This window comes from Bos grunniens, chromosome 4 (genome assembly GCF_055505025.1).
Source record: "Bos grunniens cultivar Pamir isolate PY7600 chromosome 4, Bosgru_T2T1.0, whole genome shotgun sequence".
In the NCBI taxonomy this organism is placed as follows: domain Eukaryota; kingdom Metazoa; phylum Chordata; class Mammalia; order Artiodactyla; family Bovidae; genus Bos; species Bos grunniens.
This window is the reverse complement of record NC_141168.1, coordinates 78,403,853-78,426,475: the sequence shown is the minus strand read 5'-3', so window position 1 is coordinate 78,426,475 and position 22,623 is coordinate 78,403,853. Positions and strand designations below refer to the sequence as shown.

Here is a 22,623-nt window from a genome sequence, read left to right as displayed (position 1 = left end):
GGCTGGATAATGTTCATTTCTCTCTTCTCTACAGCTCTTCACTCAGGGATTTACATATAATAGACACTTAATAATATTTGTCAAATGAGAAGAGATGAGAAAAATACAAATGTAACAAGTCTTTATATAATGGAAAAACAGAAAATTCAGACCCTGGAAGATCTAGAGTTGACTATCTTGCCTTTTTCAGGAATTCATTAGATATGAATATGATTTTTGATGTAAACTTTCAAAGTCTCCCTATTCAGTCTCCCAGTGTATAAAGAAATCTTCTAAATACAGCTCACAGTTTGCATTCTCCCTTTTTTCATTAACAGGCAGCTTTACAGAAAGCACAAGTCTAATTTCCCATGGTCTAGTTGTTAAAAATATAGTTAAGGAAAATCTTCATTCTTATAAACTTACAACCTTCTGGCTATAATTGCACATTTTGATTGAAATAAGTTTAAAACTAGCACCTTTCCTACATAATAAACCTTCAACTATTCAAAGTCATTTGGAATGTTTTTCAGATCCTGTATAATTATGCCTACAGTATCTTGTTATATTATAATATGTTACTATTTATACTCTATTTTCATTTTGCCTTTATTTAGATATATTAAATAAGTATTTATGATTTTCAGTTGTAAAAGAAATGCCATTATCAATACAAAAACGTCCTTTCTTAACTATATTCTTTCATAGAATTTGCACAGGAAATTTCAAGTTTCCTAAATTGTTACAAATTTTATTCATTCCAATGATTCCATACAGTCAAATGCACAGGACTGGGGAAAAAACATAACTTACTTTCAAATAATATTATTTTGTAGCTTAAATTATTCTTATATTGTCATAAACTACAAAGTGCTCCATTTCTTTGCATGGTGATTATGAGGTCATTCTTGCTTTAGAGTGGAGCCCCCTAGAGGGTAAGGTAATGTGTCTCTTATCAACACAAAGGATATTTTAGGCTCTCAAAAACGTTAGATCAGCCAATCATCAAGGATATTTTCTGTGACCCAGTTTACCTAAGTAATTTATATGGAAGTTAAAAGTTTAGTGTCTAAAATTACTGCTGATATTAAATCTGTTTTTTAATTTGCTTTAGGTCCCATGGAACTCATTTTAAGTTCATAGCTTCCACTGACTTAAAGGCCTAGGTGCCATGATGATCTCTACACAAATATAACAAGGAACATCCTAGAGTTCTTGAGATATAGAGGGAAATGTGCAGTAACCACAGAGAAATCAACAAAGTTGGGGTAGTACTTGAACTTTTGTTTCTAAAGGTGAAGCATTTCGTAATAAGTGTTAATAAATATTGGTATCTTTTTCTGAATTTAAAATCTATGCAGTTTGGCCAATGGTCTCTGAACACCCTTTTCTTCCTTTCCTATTCACTTAAAATCCCGAAAGAAAAGCTTAAATTTTGACATGCAGAGAAAGATAATAAGATTCATTTATACACTTTTTGAATGGTAACATTTTGAACAGATGAACTCCACTGGCCTCCTTCAAGCTAACCCCTAACATTTCATCACCTGAGGCAAAAATACAAATGGAGGGCTACATGATAAAACTCTAAATATTTTAGATTATATATCAAGCTAACAAACTTTTAAATTATATGTGATCGGTTTCCTGACTTGACAAATACAGTTTTGCAATGACTGCTGCTACTGCTACTGCTAAGTCGCTTCAGTCGTGTCCAACTCTGTGCGACCCCATAGACAGCAGCCCACCAGGCTCCCACGTCCCTGGCATTCTCCAGGCAAGAACACTGGAGTGGGTTGCCATTTCCTTTGCCAATGCATGAAAGTGAAAAGTGAAAGTGAAGTTACACAGTCGTGTCCAACTCTTTGCGACCCCATGGACTGCAGCTTACCAGGCTCCTCTGTCCATGGGATTTTCCAGGCAAGAGTACTGAAGTGGGGTGCCATTGCCTTCTCTGTTGTAATGACTAGGAAGGACAGTTTCAAATTTAGAATTTTCTGTCACCTTATAATTTTGTGCAAGAATCTAATCCCCTCTATTGGCCTATGACGTGTCCGTTTTCTCTTTTTATCCTGTTTCCACTTAGCACTAGAAAGGACCTTACATGTAGTCACTTGGGAATCATAGCCTGCATGGCCAACCTCCAGCTGTACTTCTAACCTCTGACCAAATGCCTCCTCTGGTCTCCCCTGGGCCGAGGGATGTGCACATGGATAATGAAATTCCCCTTAGGATCAGAATAGACCTAGGGAATATCCCTGAAAGTATTGTCAGGACCACCTAGATAGAGAATTTGGGAGTTCCTTGTGCCTAGAGGTAAAAGGTCTGTGTAAAAGAATATGGGCTTTGAGTATGCAAGATCCTGGGGCCTGGGGAGGGTTGTGACTGGAAGACGACTAGTGTCTATGGGTCTGGGATTGGGGATTCTCTTACTTGAGTCTGAATGATCTGTTTTAAAAAAAATGTCCCCCAGAAGTTGTTCCTGGCAAATATACAAATGTGTATGTGGAAGATAGAGTTGGCATTATGATTTCTGCAAAGAAAGTTATTCCTAACTTAAAAAAAAAAGTGTCTGAGACAGAAATCAATGCACAAGCCTATAGACAGGGAGTGAGCTATTTGCTCTTTATCTTCTTTATCATTTACCTTGATCAAAGTTTACTGTTCATGAATAGTGGTATTAATAAGACTGTAAAATAATTTATATATTATTGGTGGAAGAATTGAGAACAAAACACATAGTTGTGTTCTTGTTGAATGTTGATTTTCCAGTTGTTAGGGTCATAGAACTAGGCTTATCAGATAGTCTAATAAACAGGTAGCTGTCATTAGTTATTTAGGTAAACATTAATATGGTCAATCCTGTGTATAGGAGAGTTAAAGAGAGCTTTATTCAGCTCTTATTGGCCGGTGAAAATTCCTTTGACTTCTTGTCACCAGATTCCAGCAGGTGTCAAAGTGTTTCAGGTTTCTACATTTAAGTTTTCATTTGTAGAAATTCATCTCATATACTGATTTATGTCAATGAAGTTGTTCATGTTTTGTATAATATAACCATCTCTCTCAGATTTCATGTTGACTTAGCTCTACATTGTACTCATTTATATTTGAAAATATCTCTTCTTCAAAATTTTAATAGTCATCTGAAAATTGGCTAGATTAAATTTAAGATGGCTTTGTGTGTGCTTAGGAAGTAGAACATGAATTTAGATTTTGAAATTTTCATTTTTGGCAAGCATAGAGCAGGATGTGGCCTAGTTTCAAATGTTTATTTGAAACAAAAATTTAACTGGAATTGAATACTGTGCTTTCTGGAAAGGATTCATAAAATTTTTGAGTGTGGTTAATTTTGCACGTAAAATATGTATTTCTACACTTCATCCAGAAGTTAATTTTTAATCATTTTGATGGTTTACTATTGAGTGTTCTTTTTTTTTAAGAAAGCAATAAAGATTTTCTGCAAGGTGTGTGTGGTTTGTGTTTTCTATTATGGATGAAAATATTCATATATTCAGAAAACTAATAGTTGGCACGTTGATTTATTAAATATTAAGAAAATATGCTCTAAATCTCCCATTTTACATACTGTCAGTAAACTTGACATAAATAGAAATCTCTAGTAAAAATATAAGTAACGAATATATGAAGAGAAAAAACTTTTGAGCTACTCTTTGGAATGTAGTCTTTAATTGTTCAGTCGCTAAGCTGTCTCTAATTCTTTGTGACCCCGTAAACTGCAACATGTCAGGCTTCCCTTTTCTTTACTGGTGCTGCTGCTGCTGCTGCTGCTGCTAAGTGACTTCAGTCATGTCCGACTCTATGCCCCACAGACGGCAGCCCACCAGGCTCCCCCATCCCTGGGATTCTCCGGGCAAGAACACTGGAGTGGGTAGCCATTTCCTTCTCCATATCATCATCAACTCAATGGATACGAATCTGAGCTTCACTATCTCCTGAAATTGGCTCAGATTTGTATCCAATGAGTTGATGATGATATCTAACCATCTCATCCTCTGCTGCCCTCTTTTCCTTTTGCCTTCAGTCTTTCCCAGCATCAGGTTCTTTTCCTATGAGTTGGCTCTTTGCATTAGGTGTCCAAAGTATTGGAGCTACAGCTTCAGCATCAGTTCTTTCAATAAATATTCAGAGTTGATTTCCTTTAGGATTGACTATAGTCTTTAGTGGAGAAACATTAATGTTTATCTTAATTTTAAATTGTGCATTGACTCAGAGATAGCAATGAAAAATAATAGCAAAATTTTTGAGTGCTTACTATATGCACGTCTGTGTGTGTATTAGGCACTTTTCTAAGCACTTTATGTGCATTATCACATTTAATCTTCACAACAACCTCAATGAAATAAATGCCATTTTAATTCCTCCATTAGAAATAAGGCAACTGAGACCATTTTAATCCCTCTGTAACAAATGAGAAAACTGAGGCATGATCACACACTAGTATGTGGTGAAACTGAAATTTGAACCAGTCATTGATTTTTTTCACATTGTCCTTGGAAACTTAGGGAATTCATAAAGCCTGGTAACCTGACACTGAAACCATTTTAAATATGCAGAAATAGTGAAAAGAATAGTAGCAGTTCATTTTTAAATGTAATTTTGGATTTATAAAGAATCACCAGACTTAGAAGAAGGAGACTAGCTTCTGACCCTAGTTTTGCCATTGACTGGCTGTAACCATCTCACACATTGTGAGCCTCAGTTTCCTCATTTATAAAATGTGAAGCATAAAGTCATTTCACTGAGTTTGTATGAGGACTAAATTAATTATCATGGAATCTATTTTTTGTCTTTCAGATCTAATCCCTTGAATCTATTTGTCACTTCCACTGTATAATCATAAGGGATTTGATTTAGGTCATACCTGAATGGTCTAGTGCTTTTCCCTACTTTCTTCAATTTAAGTCTGAATTTGGCAATAAGGAGTTCATGGTCTGTGCCACAGTCAGCTCCCAGTCTTGTTTTTGCTGACTGTATAGAGCTTCTCTATCTCTGGCTGCAAAGAGTATAATCAATCTGATTTCGGTGTTGACCATCTGGTGATGTCCCTGTGTAGAGTCTTCTCTTGTGTTGTTGGAAGAGGGTGTTTGCTGTGACCAGTGCATTCTCTTGGCAAAACTCTATTAGCCTTTGCCCTGCTTCATTCTGTACTCCAAAGCCAAATTTGCCTGTTGCTCCAAGTATTTCTTGACTCCCTACTTTGGCATTCCAGTTCCCTATAATGAAAAGGACATCTTTTATGGCATTAGTTCTAGAAGGTCTTGAAGGTTTTTATAGAACTGTTAAGCTGTAGCTTTTTCAGCATTACTGGTTAGGGGATAGACTTCGATTACTCTGATATTGAATGGTTTGCCTTGGAAATGAACAGAGATCATTCTGTCATTTTTGAGGTTGCATCCAAGTACTGCATTTCAGACTCTTTTGTTGACTATGATGGCTACTCCACTTCTTCTAAGGGATTCTGGCTCACAGTAGTATATATAATGGCCATCTGAATTGAATTCAAATCCTAAAAGATGATGCTGTGAAAGTGATGAACTCATATGCCAGCAAATTTGGAAAACTCAGCAGTAGCCACAGGACAGAAAATGGACAGTTTTCATTCCAATCCCAAAGAAAGGCAATGCCAAAGAATGCTCAAACTACTACACAATTGCACTCAGCTCACATGCTAGCAAAGGAATGCTCAAAATTCTCCAAGCCAGGCTTCAACAGTATGTGAACCATGAACTTCCAGATGTTTAAGCTGGATTTAGAAAAGGCAGAGGAACCAGAGATCGAATTGCCAACATTCGTTGGATCATCAAAAAAGCAAGAGAGTTCCAGAAAAAAACATCTACTTCTGCTTTATTGACTGTGCCAAAGCCTTTGACTGTGTGAACTACAAGAAACTGTGGAAGATTCTGAAAGACCACCTGACGTGCCTCCTGAGAAATCTGTATGCTGGTCAGGGATCAATAGTTAGAACTGGACATGGAACTACAGTCTGGTCCAAGTAGGGAAAGGAGTATGTCAAGGCTGTATATTGTCACCCTGCTTATTTAACTTATATGCAGAGTACATCATGAGAAATGCTGGGCTGGATAAAGCACAAGCTGGAATCAAGATTGCCGGGAGAAATATCAATAACCTCAGATATGCAGATGACACCACCCTTATGGCAGAAACTGAAGAAGAACTAAAGAGCCTCTTGATGAAAGGGAAAGAGGAGAGTAAAAAGTTGGCTTAAAGCTCAATATTCAGAAAACTAATCATGGCATCTGGTCCCATCACTTCATGGCAAATAGATGGGGAAACAGTGGAAACAATGACAGACTTTACTTTTTTGGGCTCCAAAATCACTGCAGATGGTGACTGCAGCCACTAAATTAAAAGACACTTGTTCCTTGGAAGAAAAGCTATGACCAACCTAGACAGCATATTAAAAAGCAGAGACATGACTTTGCCAACCATCGTCTATCTAGTCAAAGCTATGGTTTTTCCAATAGTCATGTATGGATGTGAGAGTTGAACTATAAAGAAAGCTGAGCACTGAAGAATTGATGCTTTTGAACTGTGGTGTTGGAGAAGACTCTTGAGAGTCCCTTGGACTGCAAGGAGATCCAACCAGTCCATCTTAAAGGAAATCAGTCCTGAATGTTCATTGGAAGGACTGATATTGAAGCTGAAACTCCAATACTTTGGCCACCTAATGCAAAGAGCTGACTCATTTGAAAAGACCGTGATGCTGGGAAAGATTGAGGGCAGGAGGAGAAGGGTACAACAGAGGATTAGGTGGTTAGATGGCATCACTGACTCAATGGACATGCATTGGATGAACTCCGGGAGTTGGTGATGGACAGGGAGGCTTGGTGTGCTGCAGTCCACGGGGTCACAAAGAGTCGGACACGACTGAGCGACTGAACTGAAACTGAAGGGGGTGTGTCACAAGGGAAAACCGCTTTTATGAGAGAGGTGCAAGTACATGAGTCCAGAGAAAAAATATAGTTAAAAGCACTAGGAATTATAATGTGTACTATGACAAGGAAATACATAATTGTTCCAGATCAGCTAAGGAATACTACTTCAACCATTTCAGTTTGTATTAGGGAATTCTGTAGTGAAGCCACAGAGCAAGGATTTTATTGTGCTGCTGTTTCGTACATTTATTCCTTTGAGTATATGTTAACTGTGAGCTATAAATTACTTGCTTTTGCAGATAGCTTTTGTAACTCTAAAGATGAAATGCAAACTCAGCACTATGACATTTTGTTAAGGAATGATCTCACCTCAAAATGTAATGGATTTCCTCTGCCAAAGTATTTATTTTTATATTCATGCATATATTTTAAGATGTGTATATTTTATTTTTAGATCTATACACACAATAGAGTGTTGAAACATGATTTCACCAATTCAGTAATAATACACACTTTGGTAAAATTATTGTTCTGCAGTTTTGCAATATATATAATTTTATGAGAATCTTTCTTCTTGTTCCCCTAGGCATGTCTGTTTATTGAAGAGAAGGATAGCAGACAAAAGGAGAGAGGAGAAAAAAACAGCCTTATATTGAGATAGTACAGTGTGGTTCACAAAAACAAATTCATAATCTTTACTCTGTCTCTGACAGGCTTTACTAAACTCACATGTATTTTCCTATTTTTCTTATTGGATCCAGTAGAATTGGACTACAGTATCCTTCTGATGGTTTTGAATATATAATTAAATAGATTAAGATTAAATGGGCATTATACTATCTTTTTAAGAACTGTAATTGATAGATATATAGCCAACTTTGGTCCTATAGGTAATAGATAATTGGAAAAGTTTGATTTATTAATTTTTATGTAGATCATTTTCAGGTAAGTGCTTAATACTTGCTGCAACCTTCACTTTAAGACTGTATTTGCTGTATTCTTGTTAAATAATGTACTTTGCTAAAGAATACAGAAAAAACATAGCCTCAGTGGTAGAATATTAAGGTCCTTCAAAGAGTTGAGTTCTTAAAATACAGCATAATCTACCAGTTAACCAAGAGACACATGGAGATACTCTTGCAAATAAGATTTCTCCTAGAAGCATTCCAGTCGCCATAATACCTTTTCCATGTGGGTCTAGAATGTGTGTTTCCAATAGTATCAGTTCAGTTCAGTTCAGTCACTCAGTCATGTCCGACTCTTTGTGACCCCATGAATCACAGCACTCCAGGCCTCCCTGTCCATCACCAACTCCCGGAGTTCACTCAGACTCACGTCCATCGAGTCAGTGGTGCCATCCAGCCATCTCATCCTCTGTCATCCCCTTCTCCTCCTGCCCCCAATCCCTCCCAGCATCAGAGTCTTTTCCAATAAGTCAACTCTTCGCATGAGGTGGCCAAAGTACTGGAGTTTCAGCCTTAGCATCATTCCTTCCAAAGAAATCCCAGGGCTGATCTCCTTCAGAATGGACTGGTTGGATCTCCTTGCAGTCCAAGGGACTCTCAAGAGTCTTCTCTAACACCACAGTTCAAAAGCATCAATTCTTCAGCGCTCAGCCTTGTTCACAGTCCAACTCTCACATCCATACATGACCACTGGAAAAACCATAGCCTTGACTAGATGGACCTTTGTTGGCAAAGTAGTGTCTCTGCTTTTGAATATGCTATCTAGGTTGGTCATAACTTTCCTTCCAAGGAGTAAGCATCTTTTAATTTCATGGCTGCAATCACCATCTGCAGTGATTTTGGAGCCCCCCAAAATAAAATCTGACACTGTTTCCACTGTTTCCCCATCCATTTCCCATGAAGTGATGGGACCAGATGCCATGATCTTCGTTTTCTGAATGTTGAGCTTTAAGCCAACTTTTTCACTCTCCTCTTTCACTTTCATCAAGAGGCTTTTTAGTTCCTCTTCACTTTCTGCCATAAGGGTGGTGTCATCTGCACCAGCCTTATGGCAGGTTATTGATATTTCTCCCAGCAATCTTAATTCCAGCTTGTGCTTCTTCCAGTCCAGCGTTTCTCATGATGTACTCTGCATAGAAGTTAAATAAGCAGGGTGACAATATACAGCCTTGACGTACTCCTTTTCCTATTTGGAACCAGTCAGTTGTTCCGTGTCCAGTTCTAACTGTTGCTTCCTGACCTGCATATAGGTTTCTCAAGAGGCAGGTCAGGTGGTCTGGTATTCCCATCTCTTTCAGAATTTTCCATGGTTTTTTGTGATGCACACAGTCAAAGGCTTTGGCATAGTCAACAAAGCAGAAATAGATGTTTTTCTGGAACTCTCTTGGTTTTTCGATGATCCAGCAGATGTTGGCAATTTGATTTCTGGTTCCTCTGCCTTTTCTAAAACCAGCTTGAACATCTGGAAGTTCATGGTTCATGTATTGCTGAAGCTTGGCCTGGAGAATTTTGAGCATTACTGTTCCTTATCTTTAGCCAGTCATAAGCCTATTCTCTGCAGCCTTGACAGTTATACTGTTGAACCTACCATCTGCTAGGAAATAAACCCCCAGTCCTACAGGTATTGAAATAATACAATCAGATAAATGGAAGCAGACTCCTGATTCAGTGATTTTAAATGAGATTGTATATGAAAAATAGGAAGTATTTTCCTGAGTTCTGTTAAGAGATAAGGAATTTTTTGAACCTGGAGTATCTGGGATAATTTAGGGTTTTTAGATAAAGAGTTTTTTACTGAGTTCTAAGGTAATAACAAAGGATATTTGTAAAGAGTTTTATCTTTGCATCTGTTGTTGTTGTTCAGTCTCTGAGTCATGTCTGACTCTGTGACCCTATCAACTGCAGCACACCAGGCTTCACTGTCCTTTACTATCCCCTGGAGCTTGTTCAAACTCATGTCCATTGAGTCAGTGATGCCATCCAACCATTTTGTTTTCTGTTGCTTCCTTCTCCTCCTGCCCTCAATCTTTCCCAGCATCAGGGTCTTTTCCAAGGAGTTGGTTCTTCTCATCTGGTGGCCAGAGTTTTGGAGCTTCAGCTTTAACATCAGTCCTTCTAATGAGTATTCAGGATTGATTTACTTTAGGATTGACTAGTTTTATCTCCTTGCAGTCCAAGGGATTCTCAAGAGTCCTCTCCAGCTCCACAATTCAAAAGCATCAATTCTATGACACTCAGCCGTCTTTACAGTTCAGCTCACACATGTGTACATGACTATTGGAAAAATCATAGCTTTGACTATACGGACCTTTGTTGGCAAAGTGATGTCTCTGCTTTTTAGTATACTGTCTAGGTTTGTCATAGCTTTTCTTCCAAGGAGCAAGCATCTTTTAATTTTGTAGCTGCAATCACTGTCCACTTTCCACTTGCAATTTTCTTGATAATATTAACTCCTTTGAATCAGAAAATTTTGTCAGGAAAAAAAATTTGATAGCCTCAGTCCTTTAGATTAACAGTTTAAATGAGTTAATAGATACCTTGTATTTATATTTCACAACCATTTGAAAACAGATGGTAAACATGAATTTTCCATCAGTGAGATTTCTTGATGGTAGAAAGGATTTTACTGGTATGGAAATAATTGGTTTTGGTTTAGGGAACACTACTTCCTGACCTGATGAATTAATCACTGATGAAAGATAGTACTACAGGATTTTTATCTGAAGCTTATGTTGTTCGATTATACTTGGCTCCTTTTTATCAGGGAACTCACTGGCTAGAGTGATATTGACAGATTTGAGGTTTTGTCTTAGGACAAGCCACTCACAAGCACCAGGAGCCCACTGAATATGAGATTACAGACTTCTTTGCAGCCAGTAAAATGCAAGATGAAATTTGGGCCTTGAGACAGAAAATGAAGGAACTAAAGATGGGAAATGAGACACAGACCAAATAAGAATTGTTGGTGATCTATACTAAACTTCTAAGAAATAAGACACTGGTGTAAAAACTAAATTCTCACTTGTGTGGTCTGCTTGGAGTCATTTCTACTTAACGAAATAGTAGATTGAAATCTGTAGCTCTGTTTCCAGTTATAGATTATTTTTAAATTAAATGTGTTGGCTTAAAGTTCCTGTGTCAGAATTCTAATTAGATATTGTTGAGGGAAGATATTTGAATTTAGATGGAGCTTGTAGACTTTATTTCACTGCCATGACTTATTAGTTGTACTGGTCACCACAGTACATTTGATCACAATCAAAATGGAGATAAATTTAGAAAATCATGTGACTGTAGCCTCACACAGAACAGTTTAGTGACTATTTCTCACAACAAAATGCATGTATTAAAAGGACAACAAAGCAAAGTTAAAAGTCACATGGACAAAAATGCATGACAATAATTTTCTGTTGTGATGGGGAAGGATATTCTGAGCATAAAAATAGAGGAAGATATTAGGGGGGGAATTTCAAATATTTGATTATCTAAAATTTTAAAGCTACTTTATATAAAAATGTAAAATATTTTATGTAAAGTAGCATAAATGACATCCTGAAATAAATCTTTGTAATACATATGATAGCTTTAAAGCTAAATAAGACTTTAATATATGGTGAATACTTTTAAATTGCAAAAAGGTAGAAACCCCACTAAGGTCAAGAGTGGAAGAGGATGAGTGAAAGCCATGAAGACACAACTCAAAGGGACTGAAAAATGATTTTTCAACTTAGTAAACAAAGAATTGTTAATAAAATCAAGCATGTGAGATCATTATTACTTGTCAAATTACAAAAGATCAAGATGTGTTAAGTGCTAAATTCTAACTGGAGTATGGAAGAACAAGGCACACAGACATAAACTCCAGGGAGGGAGTATAAAGCAATTTTTGGAAATCACTGTAAAGATATTCACATTTTTTAACCCAATAACCTCAAATCTAGGAGCTGACTTATGTAGTCAGAAATGTACATAAATAGTGATATAAAACTATTGCAGTAAAAGGCTAGTATCAATATAAATTTTAATAACAGGAGGGAGTTATATAGTGGTGTATTAAAACAGGAAATTTTAAGCAACTATTACAAATAATAATTCTAAAGATCATTTAATGACATGAAAATATGGTCCTTTTTGTGAAAGCAGAATAAAATCTGTTATGTCAATTTTATTTTTAACATATATAAGCATGTGTATAATCTATATATTTGTACTTACAGATACTAAAATAAAGTAAGCAAGAATTATAATTGATAACTCTTGAAAAGTGTATCACATGGATCAGTCTTATAATTTCCAAATTTAATAAAACTCATATATTAGTGTTATAATTCAAAAAGCATTATTAGAAGAATAAGCAATATTTTATTTACATCTTTACTAGGGCATAAACAAATAACTTTAATTCACATTCTAGTTTCTATCACTTTTGAAAGTTTTCACACATATAATTTTAATTCTTAGAATGCACTTAAAGATATTAACTTTGAAAGTGTCCTACTTAGTGGATGTGGAATGTTGACTGTATCTTCCAGGTCAATGCTGTCAGTTTTAAGAAGTATAATGTGTATGAATCATATAAATAATGTCCATTAAAAAGTAAGCATTTTAGAAATAATTTTCATTGGGCCCTAAAATTACCACTTCTTTTGTTTCATAAATTTTTCATTAATGTCGAATTCTATGTGTTAGAGACTGTACTTTTTTTCCTATCCAGTAGTAATTGGTTAATATGTTCTTTCCAAACCCACGAGATATTAATTATCATAATTGTGATTAATTCTTAATTTCAAATTGGAATTGTGTATGGTCACAGGGAGCTTCATGCAATGGTGCAGAGTCTGTTTTCCTTAGCAACAATCTTTCTCAATAACTGAATTATACTGAATTATATTGAGTGTCGTCTAAAGAATGAACTCAAGGACATCAGAACAAATTTTGAATCCTAAAATTTTGAACCCTTAAATTTTGAATCCGAAGCACATTACTTGCTTCTTCCTAGCCAGGTAGATTTTCTTGGTCAACAGGCAGTTCTCCCCTAGATGACTCAAGAACTGATTTCCTTCTCTTTTATGGCTCTGCCACCACTAGAGTTTCTTTTTTTTTTTCTTCTGTATCCATCAGGTAGTTGGAAAAAGAGAGCATGAGATTGGGAGACAGTTTCTAAGATCACAGCCTGGAAGTGGCACCCATTTTATTGACATGGCCAAAGAACGTGACTGAACCTGTCTATAAGGGATATTGGCAAAGTGTAATCTAGTTCTGTGCCCAGGAAAGAAAGGAAGTAGATTTTTGGTGAAAGCTAGCAATCTATTGTAATTCTAGTTGCTGTGCTAAATGATGGGATAGCACAGATGAATGATGTAAGCCTTTAGACTCTAGAGTACTCCCAGTCTCATACGATAAAGACATCTGCTGCTGCTAAGTCGCTTCAGTCATGTCTGACTCTGCGACCCCACAGACAGCAGCCCACCAGGCTCCCCCGTCCCTGGGATTCTCCAGGCAAGGATATTGGAGTAGGTTGCCATTTCCTCCTCCAAGGCATGAAAGTGAAAAGCGAGAGCGAGACATCTAAGTATGTATAATTCCAATGGAAACGATCAATAGATACTTCTGTACAGGCTTTTCTATAGATCAGTACCTATAGATTCATGGTTTAATCTATATTTAGACAGTCTTCTTTGTTCGTTCATTCAGCAGTTTCTTCACATTTGTATAGCTGCTTTACAGTATATGAAGGAAGGAGTGAAAAAAAAGCCCTTGCATCCATGAAAGAAATATGATTTAACTGCACGTAACATAGAATCAGGCACCTGATTTTATATTGATATTTGTATCTGTATGTCCTGCAGAAGCTGGAAATAATGTAATGTTTATGACATGTCAAAATGATCTTAATAAAAGTAACTAAATGTAAATATAACCTTGATGGAATTTCAGAACTTTGGGTTTTTAAAGATGAGGATGGGAGATGGCATTCTAAACATGAGGAATTGGAGAGTGTTTTGCCTATGTTCTCCTCTAGGAGTTTTATAGTTTCTCGTCTTACGTTTAGATCTTTAATCCATTTTGAGTTTATTTTTGTGTATGGTGTTGGAAAGTGTTCTAGTTTCATTCTTTTACAAGTGGTTGACCAGTTTCCCAGCACCACTTGTTAAAGAGATTGTCTTTAATCCATTGTGTATTCTTGCCTCCTTTGTCAAAGATAAAGTGTCCATATGTGTGTGGATTTATCTCTGGGCTTTCTATTTTGTTCCATTGATCTATATTTCTGTCTTTGTGCCAGTACCATACTGTCTTGATAACTGTGGCTTTGTAGTAGAGCCTGAAGTCAGGTAGGTTGATTCCTCCAGTTCCATTCTTCTTTCTCAGGATTGCTTTGGCTATTCGAGGTTTTTTGTATTTCCATACAAATTGTGAAATTATTTGTTCTAGCTCTGTGAAGAATACTGTTGGTAGCTTGATAGAGATTGCATTGAATCTATAAATTGCTTTGGGTAGTATACTCATTTTCACTATATTGATTCTTCCAATCCATGAACATGGTATATTCCTCCATCTATTAGTGTCCTCTTTGATTTCTTTCACCAGTGTTTTATAGTTTTCTATATATAGGTCTTTAGTTTCTTTAGGTAGATATATTCCTAAGTATTATATTCTTTCCGTTGCAATGGTGAATGGAATTGTTTCCTTAATTTCTCTTTCTGTTTTCTCATTATTAGTGTATAGGAATGCAAGGGATTTCTGTGTGTTGATTTTATATCCTGCAACTTTACTATAGTCATTGATTAGTTCTAGTAATTTTCTGGTGGAGTCTTTAGGGTTTTCTATGTAGAGGATCATGTCATCTGCAAATAGTGAGAGTTTCACTTCTTCTTTTCCAATTTGGATTCCTTTTATTTCTTTTTCTGCTCTGATTGCTGTGGCCAAAACTTCCAAAACTATGTTAACAGTAATGGTGAAAGTGGGCACCCTTGTCTTGTTCCTGACTTTAGAGGAAATGCTTTCAATTTTTCACCATTGAGGATAATGTTTGCTGTGGGTTTGTCATATATAGCTTTTATTATGTTGAGGTATGTTCCTTCTATTCCTGCTTTCTGGAGAGTTTTTATCATAAATGGGTGTTGAATTTTGTCAAAGGCTTTCTCTGCATCTATTGAGATAATCATATGGTTTTTATTTTTCAATTTGTTAATGTGGTGTATTACATTGATTTGCGGATATTGAAGAATCCTTGCATCCCTGGGATAAAGCCCACTTGGTCATGGTGTATGATCTTTTTAATGTGTTGTTGGATTCTGATTGCTAGATCCTCTATGACCCACCTACCAGAATATTGGAAATAAAAGCAAAAATAAACAAATGGGACCTAATTAACCTTAAAAGCTTCTGCACATCAAAGGAAACTATTAGCAAGGTGAAAAGACAGCCTTCAGAATGGGAGAAAATAATAGCAAATGAAGCAACTGACAAACAACTAATCTCAAAAATATACAAGCAACTCCTACAGCTCAACTCCAGAAAAATAAATGACCCAATCAAAAAATGGGCCAAAGAACTAAATAGACATTTCTCCAAAGAAGACATACAGATGGCTAACAAACACATGAAAAGATGCTCAACATCACTCATTATCAGAGAAATGCAAATCAAAACCACTATGAGGTACCATCTCACGCCAGTCAGAATGGCTGCGATTCAAAAGTCTACAAATAATAAATGCTGGAGATGGTGTGGAGAAAAGGGAACCCTCTTACACTGTTGGTGGGAATGCAAACTAGTACAGCCACTATGGAGAACAGTGTGGAGATTCCTTAAAAACCTGGAAATAGAACTGCCTTATGATCCAGCAATCCCACTGCTGGGCATACACACTGAGGAAACCAGAAGGGAAAGAGACACGTGTACCCCAATGTTCATTGCAGCACTGTTTATAATAGCCAGGATATGGAAGCAACCTAGATGTCCATCAGCAGATGAATGGATAAGAAAGCTATGGTACATATACACAATGGAGTATTAGCCATTAAAAATAATACATTTGAATCAGTTCTAATGAGGTGGATGAAACTGGAGCCTATTACACAGAGTGAAGTAAGCCAGAAGGAAAAACACCAATACAGTATACTAACGCATATATATGGAATTTAGAAAGATGGTAACAATAACCCGGTGTACGAGACAGCAAAAGAGACAGTGATGTATAGAACAGTCTTATGGACTCTGAGGGAGAGGGAGAGGGTGGGAAGATTTGGGAGAATAGCATTGAAACATGTAAAATATCATGTATGAAACGAGATGCCAATCCAGGTTCAATGCACGATACTGGATGCTTGGGGCTAGTGCACTGGGACGACCCAGAGGGATGGTATGGGGAGGGAGGAGGGAGGAGGGTTCAGGATGGGGAACACATGTATACCTGTGATGGATTCATTTTGATATTTGGCAAAACTAATACAATTATGTAAAGTTTAAAAATAAAATAAAATTAAAAAATAAAGAGAGAGAAAAAAATAAACACGAGGAATCATGTGAGTGATTGTACATTGTACAGTGTTGGCACAGAGCTCAGTGGGGGATGGAGATGTCAAATCGTAGGACATGTTCATCAGAATGTGTTCCTGTACCTCTGTGTCATGCTTGAATGATGAAACTTTACTGTTTTACCACTGCCTGTTTTCAGATAGCAGTCACAAGCCTTCAAAAACCCATAATTTTACACAGTTTCATAATCATTGTAAAATTTTCTATCAAAATTCTATACCTTGCCCTGATTATATTATTTCATACAGTTACTATTTTATGTTCATTATATAATTACTTGACTTTCTGTTTAACAGCTATTTTCTTTTCCTTTATCCAAGATAAGTTTCTTAAATACTGTATCTCACTTTTACATTTATTTCTGAAAAAAGATGGCCTTCTCTATTTAACATTTATTATTTTCTTTCTTTAAACTTTGGGCAGATTTTTTATAATCTAAGAGAACTTGGACCAGTTAATTGCAATGACATTTTTTTCAAGTAAATAATATCAAACCTAAGAAGATAATATATATGCCCCTGAGAGTACTATAGCTATGACCGATGTTTTTCTCAAAATTTCACTTTACTAACTTTTCATAAAATGAAGTGCTAAAAATTAAAATCATAAGTTCAAAACAATTTATATTTTTAATACTGTATGTCCTTCAAAAGACTTGTGTTTATAGTCTGAAAGAAGTTTAATGTTTTAAACTTTAATGTTTTATTGGGGGACCTCAGAAATTTAGTTTTCTTCCATTCTAGAAAAATAAAACCAATAAGAAGTGAGAAAGAACTGTTTTGAGAGTGTATAGGTGACAACTTTCTAACATTAAAAACAAATACTGCCATTTTAAGCTGTTCTATTTCAACAAGATCAGCATGATTACTGTTTGTAGAATAAAGAATTGGGTATGGCCTCAGTAAGCAGGCTGTGCAGTGGGCTGGCTGTGTGTATGAGACATTCGAGTCTGCTGTTTGAAATGCATTATCTGCCAGGGACATATTCCAAGACCCCTTGTGGATGCCTTAAACCACTAATAGTACCAAACTATGTCTGTCCTAAGTGAAAGAGGAGAGTGAAATAGATGGCTTAATACTCAATATTCAAACAATGAAGATCATGGCATCTGGCTCCATCACTTTATGGAAATTCAATGGGGAAACAGTGGAAATAGTGACTTTATTTGGGGGGGCTCCAAAATCACTGCAGATGGTGACTGCAGCCATGAAGTTAAAAGACTCTTGCTCCTTGGAAGAAAAGCTATGACAAACCTAGACAGCATATTAAAAAGCAGAGATATTACTTTGCCAACAAAGGTCTGTCTAATCAAAGCTATGGTTTTCCCGGTAGTCAAGTATGGATGTGAGAGTTGGACTGTGAAGAAAGCTGAACGCTAAAGAATTGATGCTTTTGAACTGTGGTGTTGGAGAAGACTCTTGAGAGTCCCTTGGACTGCAAGGAGATCCAACCAGTCCATCCTAAAGGCAATCGGTCCTGAATATTCATTGGAAGGACTGATGCTGAAACTCCAATACTTTTGCCACCTGATGAGAAGAACTGACTCATTTGAAAAGACCCTGATGCTGGGAAAGATTGAAAGCAGGAGGAGAAGGGGATGACAGAGGGTGAGATGGTTGGATGGCATCATCGACTCAATGGACATGAGTTTGAGCAAGCTCAGGGACTTGGTGATGGACAGGGAAGCCTGGCGTGCTGCAGTCCGTGGGGTCACAAAGAGTCAGATGCAACTGAACTGAACTAAACTGATGTGTGTCCTAGACATACATACCTATGGTAAAGTTTGATTTCTAAATAAAGCACGGTAAGAGAATATCCTGGCATCACTACTCTTGCATTTTGGTATCATTGTTAAATAACATAATGGTTACTTGAACAATTGATATAACACAAACTGCTGCTAAGTGACTAGAAAGTAGTGTAAGCTGGATAAATGGATAGTTCACATTTCAGGAGGGACAGGGTGGGACTGATCAAGATTTCATCATGCTGCTTGAACAGCATGCAGTTTAAAGCTTATAAATTCTTTATTTCTGGAATTTCCCAATTAATATTTTGAACAGTGGTTGACGTAGGTAGCTGAAACTGCAGATAAAGAAGGGATAACTGTACCCACTTTATAGTTTACTGGTACATTGAAAACTGTTTGTTCTCTATACTGTAAATATATATCTTGGTACAGGCTTTGATTCATGGTATTGGGCTTCTCAGGAGGCGCTAGTGGTAAAGAACACACCTGCCAATGTAGGAGACATAAGAGATGCCAGTTTGATCCCTCCATCAGGAAGATCCCATGGAGGATGGCATAGCAATCCACTTCAGTATTCTTGTCTGGAGAATCCCCATGGAAAGAGGAGCCTGGTGGGCTACAGTCCATAGGGTCTAAAATAGTTGGACATGACTGAAACAGCTTAGCACACATGCACGCATATCACCTATGTATAAAACTGTCAGAAATAACAGGTTACCAAATTTATACTATTACAAGGACATCTTATCAAGCAAGAAGTCAGCACAGGTGAGAGGTTAACTATGATAATTATTTTCTATTAACTCACTCTTATTTCCACCTGCATACAGCATTTTTCAGAGATAATCAGCATATCAAATCATCCAAGTACATGGAGACAGTGCAGGCATTTTTTCCAGTGAAGGTCAGTGTAGATAACAAGGGGTATGAGCATGGGGACCTGACATTGTTAGCTCTCACGCCCAGGAGAGATTACCCAGGTTGGGCATACCAGAACTAGACTCAAATCTGAGTCTAACTCCAGGGAGAGAGTCTACAGAGAACCAGATGAGGCCCTTGGCACTTCCTCCCCATTTTCATTCTGGTCTGGAGAACAATTATGCAACTCTAAATCTCAGTAAAGAATTCTTATATAGCAATGACTTGAGAGGTAGTTCAAACATGCAGGTTGGGCATACACAGTAGGAGTGGTAAGTAAGATAGCTCCAACTTGATGATCACTAGTTCTTTGTCAAGCTGGACACACAAAAATATGATCCCATGTAAAGGCCATGCTCTAGAGAGGACGACCAGGCCAACTCTGTTTTCATTATGCTTCAGGAGAAGCAGAGGCTTAAAGTTGTATCTCTGACATTTGCAATGTTTTGTGGAATCAGGCACTGACAATATTTTTGTCAACAGTAAAATGTGGCTATGTAAAATACTTTTCAGGCATTCAACTTTTCAGGGAAATGGAACAGGGTGTTCAAGTAACAAAATGCCATTAAATTTGTCTTAGAAAGCAAATTATGTGTAACTGATTCACATGTGTTGAAACTAACACAACATTGTAAATCAACTATACTTCAATAAAGATTTTTTTAATTTTAATTTTATTTTTAAACTTTACAATATTGTGTTAGTTTTGCCAAACATCGAAATGAATCCGCCACAGGTATACATATGTTCCCCATCCTGAACCCTCCTCCCTCCCCATACCATCCCTCTGGGTCGTCCCAGTGCACGAGCCCCAAGCATCCAGTATCGTGCATCGAACCTGGACTGGCAACTCGTTTCATACATGATGTTATACATGCTTCAATGCCATTCTCCCAAATCTTCCCACCCTCTTCTTCTCCCACAGAGTCCATAAGACTGTTCTATACATCAGTGTCTCTTTTGCTGTCTCGTACACCGGGTTATTGTTACCATCTTTCTAAATTCCATATATATGCGTTAGTATACTGTATTGGTGTTTTTCCTTCTGGCTTACTTCACTCTGTATAATAGGCTCCAGTTTCATCCACCTCATTAGAACTGATTCAAATGTATTCTTTTTAATGGCTGAGTAATACTGCATTGTGTATATGTACCACAGCTTTCTTACCCATTCATCTGCTGATGGACGTCTAGGTTGCTTCCATGTCCTGGCTATTATAAACAGTGCTGCGATGAACATTGGGGTACACGTGTCTCTTTCCCTTCTGGTTTCCTCAGTATGTATGCCCAGCAGTGGGATTGCTGGGTCATAAGGTGGTTTTATTTCCAGTTTTTTAAGGAATCTCCACACTGTTCTCCATAGTGGCTGTACTAGTTTGCATTCCCACCAACAGTGTAAGAGGGTTCCCTTTTCTCCACACCCTCTCCAGCATTTATTGCTTGTAGACTTTTGGATCGCAGCCATTCTGACTGGCGTGAAATGGTACCTCATAGTGGTTTTGATTTGCATTTCTCTGATAATGAGTGATGTTGAGCATCTTTTCATGTGTTTGTTAGCCATCTGTATATCTTCTTTGGAGAAATGTCTAGTTCTTTGGCCCATTTTTTGATTGGGTCATTTATTTTTCTGGAGTTGAGCTGTAGGAGTTGCTTGTATATTTTTGAGATTAGTTGTTTGTCAGTTGCTTCATTTGCTATTATTTTCTCCCATTCTGAAGGCTGTCTTTTCACCTTGCTGCTAGTTTCCTTTGTTGTGCAGAAGCTTTTAAGTTTAATTCGGTCCCATTTGTTTATTTTTGCTTTTATTTCCAATATTCTGGGAGGTGGGTCATAGAGGATCCTGCTGTGATTTATGTCAGAGAGTGTTTTGCCTATGTTCTCTAGGAGTTTTATAGTTTCTGGTCTTATGTTTAGATCTTTAATCCATTTTGAGTTTATTTTTGTGTATGGTGTTAGAAAGTGCTCTAGTTTCATTCTTTTACAAGTGGTTGACCAGTTTCCCCAGCACCACTTGTTAAAGAGATTGTCTTTTCTCCATTGTATATTCTTGCCTCCTTTGTCAAAGATAAGGTGTCCATATGTGCGTGGATTTATCTCTGGGCTTTCTATTTTGTTCCATTGATCTATATTTCTGTCTTTGTGCCAGTACCATACTGTCTTGATAACTGTGGCTTTGTAGTAGAGCCTGAAGTCAGGTAGGTTGATTCCTCCAGTTCCATTCTTCTTTCTCAAGATCGCTTTGGCTATTCGAGGTTTTTTGTATTTCCATACAAATTGTGAAATTATTTGTTCTAGCTCTGTGAAGAATACTGTTGGTAGCTCGATAGGGATTGCATTGAATCTATAAATTGCTTTGGGTAGTATACTCATTTTCACTATATTGATTCTTCCAATCCATGAACATGGTATATTTCTCCATCTATTAGTGTCCTCTTTGATTTCTTTCACCAGTGTTTTATAGTTTTCTATATATAGGTCTTTAGTTTCTTTAGGTAGATATATTCCTAAGTATTTTATTCTTTCCATTGCAATGGTGAATGGAATTGTTTCCTTAATTTCTCTTTCTGTTTTCTCATTATTAGTGTATAGGAATGCAAGGGATTTCTGTGTGTTGATTTTATATCCTGCAACTTTACTATAGTCATTGATTAGTTCTAGTAATTTTCTGGTGGAGTCTTTAGGGTTTTCTATGTAGAGGATCATGTCAACTGCAAATAGTGAGAGTTTTACTTCTTTTCCAATTTGGATTCCTTTTATTTATTTTTCTGCTCTGATTGCTGTGGCCAAAACTTCCAAAACTATGTTGAATAGTAATGGTGAAAGTGGGCACCCTTGTCTTGTTCCTGACTTTAGAGGAAATGCTTTCAATTTTTCACCATTGAGGATAATGTTTGCTGTGGGTTTATCATATATAGCTTTTATTATGTTGAGGTATGTCCCTTCTATTCCTGCTTTCTGGAGGGTTTTTTATCATAAATGGATGTTGAATTCTGTGAAAGGCTTTCTCTGCATCTATTGAGATAATCATATGGTTTTTATTATTCAATTTGTTAATGTGGTATATTACATTGATCGATTTGTGGATATTGAAGAATCCTTGCATCCCTGGGATAAAGCCCACTTGGTCATGGTGTATGATCTTTTTAATGTGTTGTTGGATTCTGATTGCTAGAATTTTGTTAAGGATTTTTGCATCTATGTTCATCAGTGATATTGGCCTGTAGTTTTCTTTTTTTGTGGGATCTTTGTCAGGTTTTGGTATTAGGGTGATGGTGGCCTCATAGAATGGAAGTTTACCTTCCTCTGCAATTTTCTGGAAGAGTTTGAGCAGGGTAGGTGTTAGCTCTTCTCTAAATTTTTGGTAGAATTCAGCTGTGAAGCCGTCTGGACCTGGGCTTTTGTTTGCTGGAAGATTTTTGATTACAGTTTCAATTTCTGTGCTTGTGATGGGTCTGTTAAGATTTTCTATTTCTTCCTGGTCGAGTTTTGGAAAGTTACACTTTTCTAAGAATTTGTCCATTTCTTCCACGTTGTCCATTTTATTGGCATATAA

The 22,623-nt window shown here is 36.9% G+C and overlaps 1 protein-coding gene across 19 annotated transcripts in view; it reads left to right on the top strand.

Moving 5' to 3' along the window:
• MAGI2 (membrane associated guanylate kinase, WW and PDZ domain containing 2) overlaps positions 1-22,623 on the top strand; it is a 1,472,356-nt gene that overhangs the window by 72,871 nt on the left and 1,376,862 nt on the right. The gene's annotated exons all lie outside the window — the stretch shown is intronic.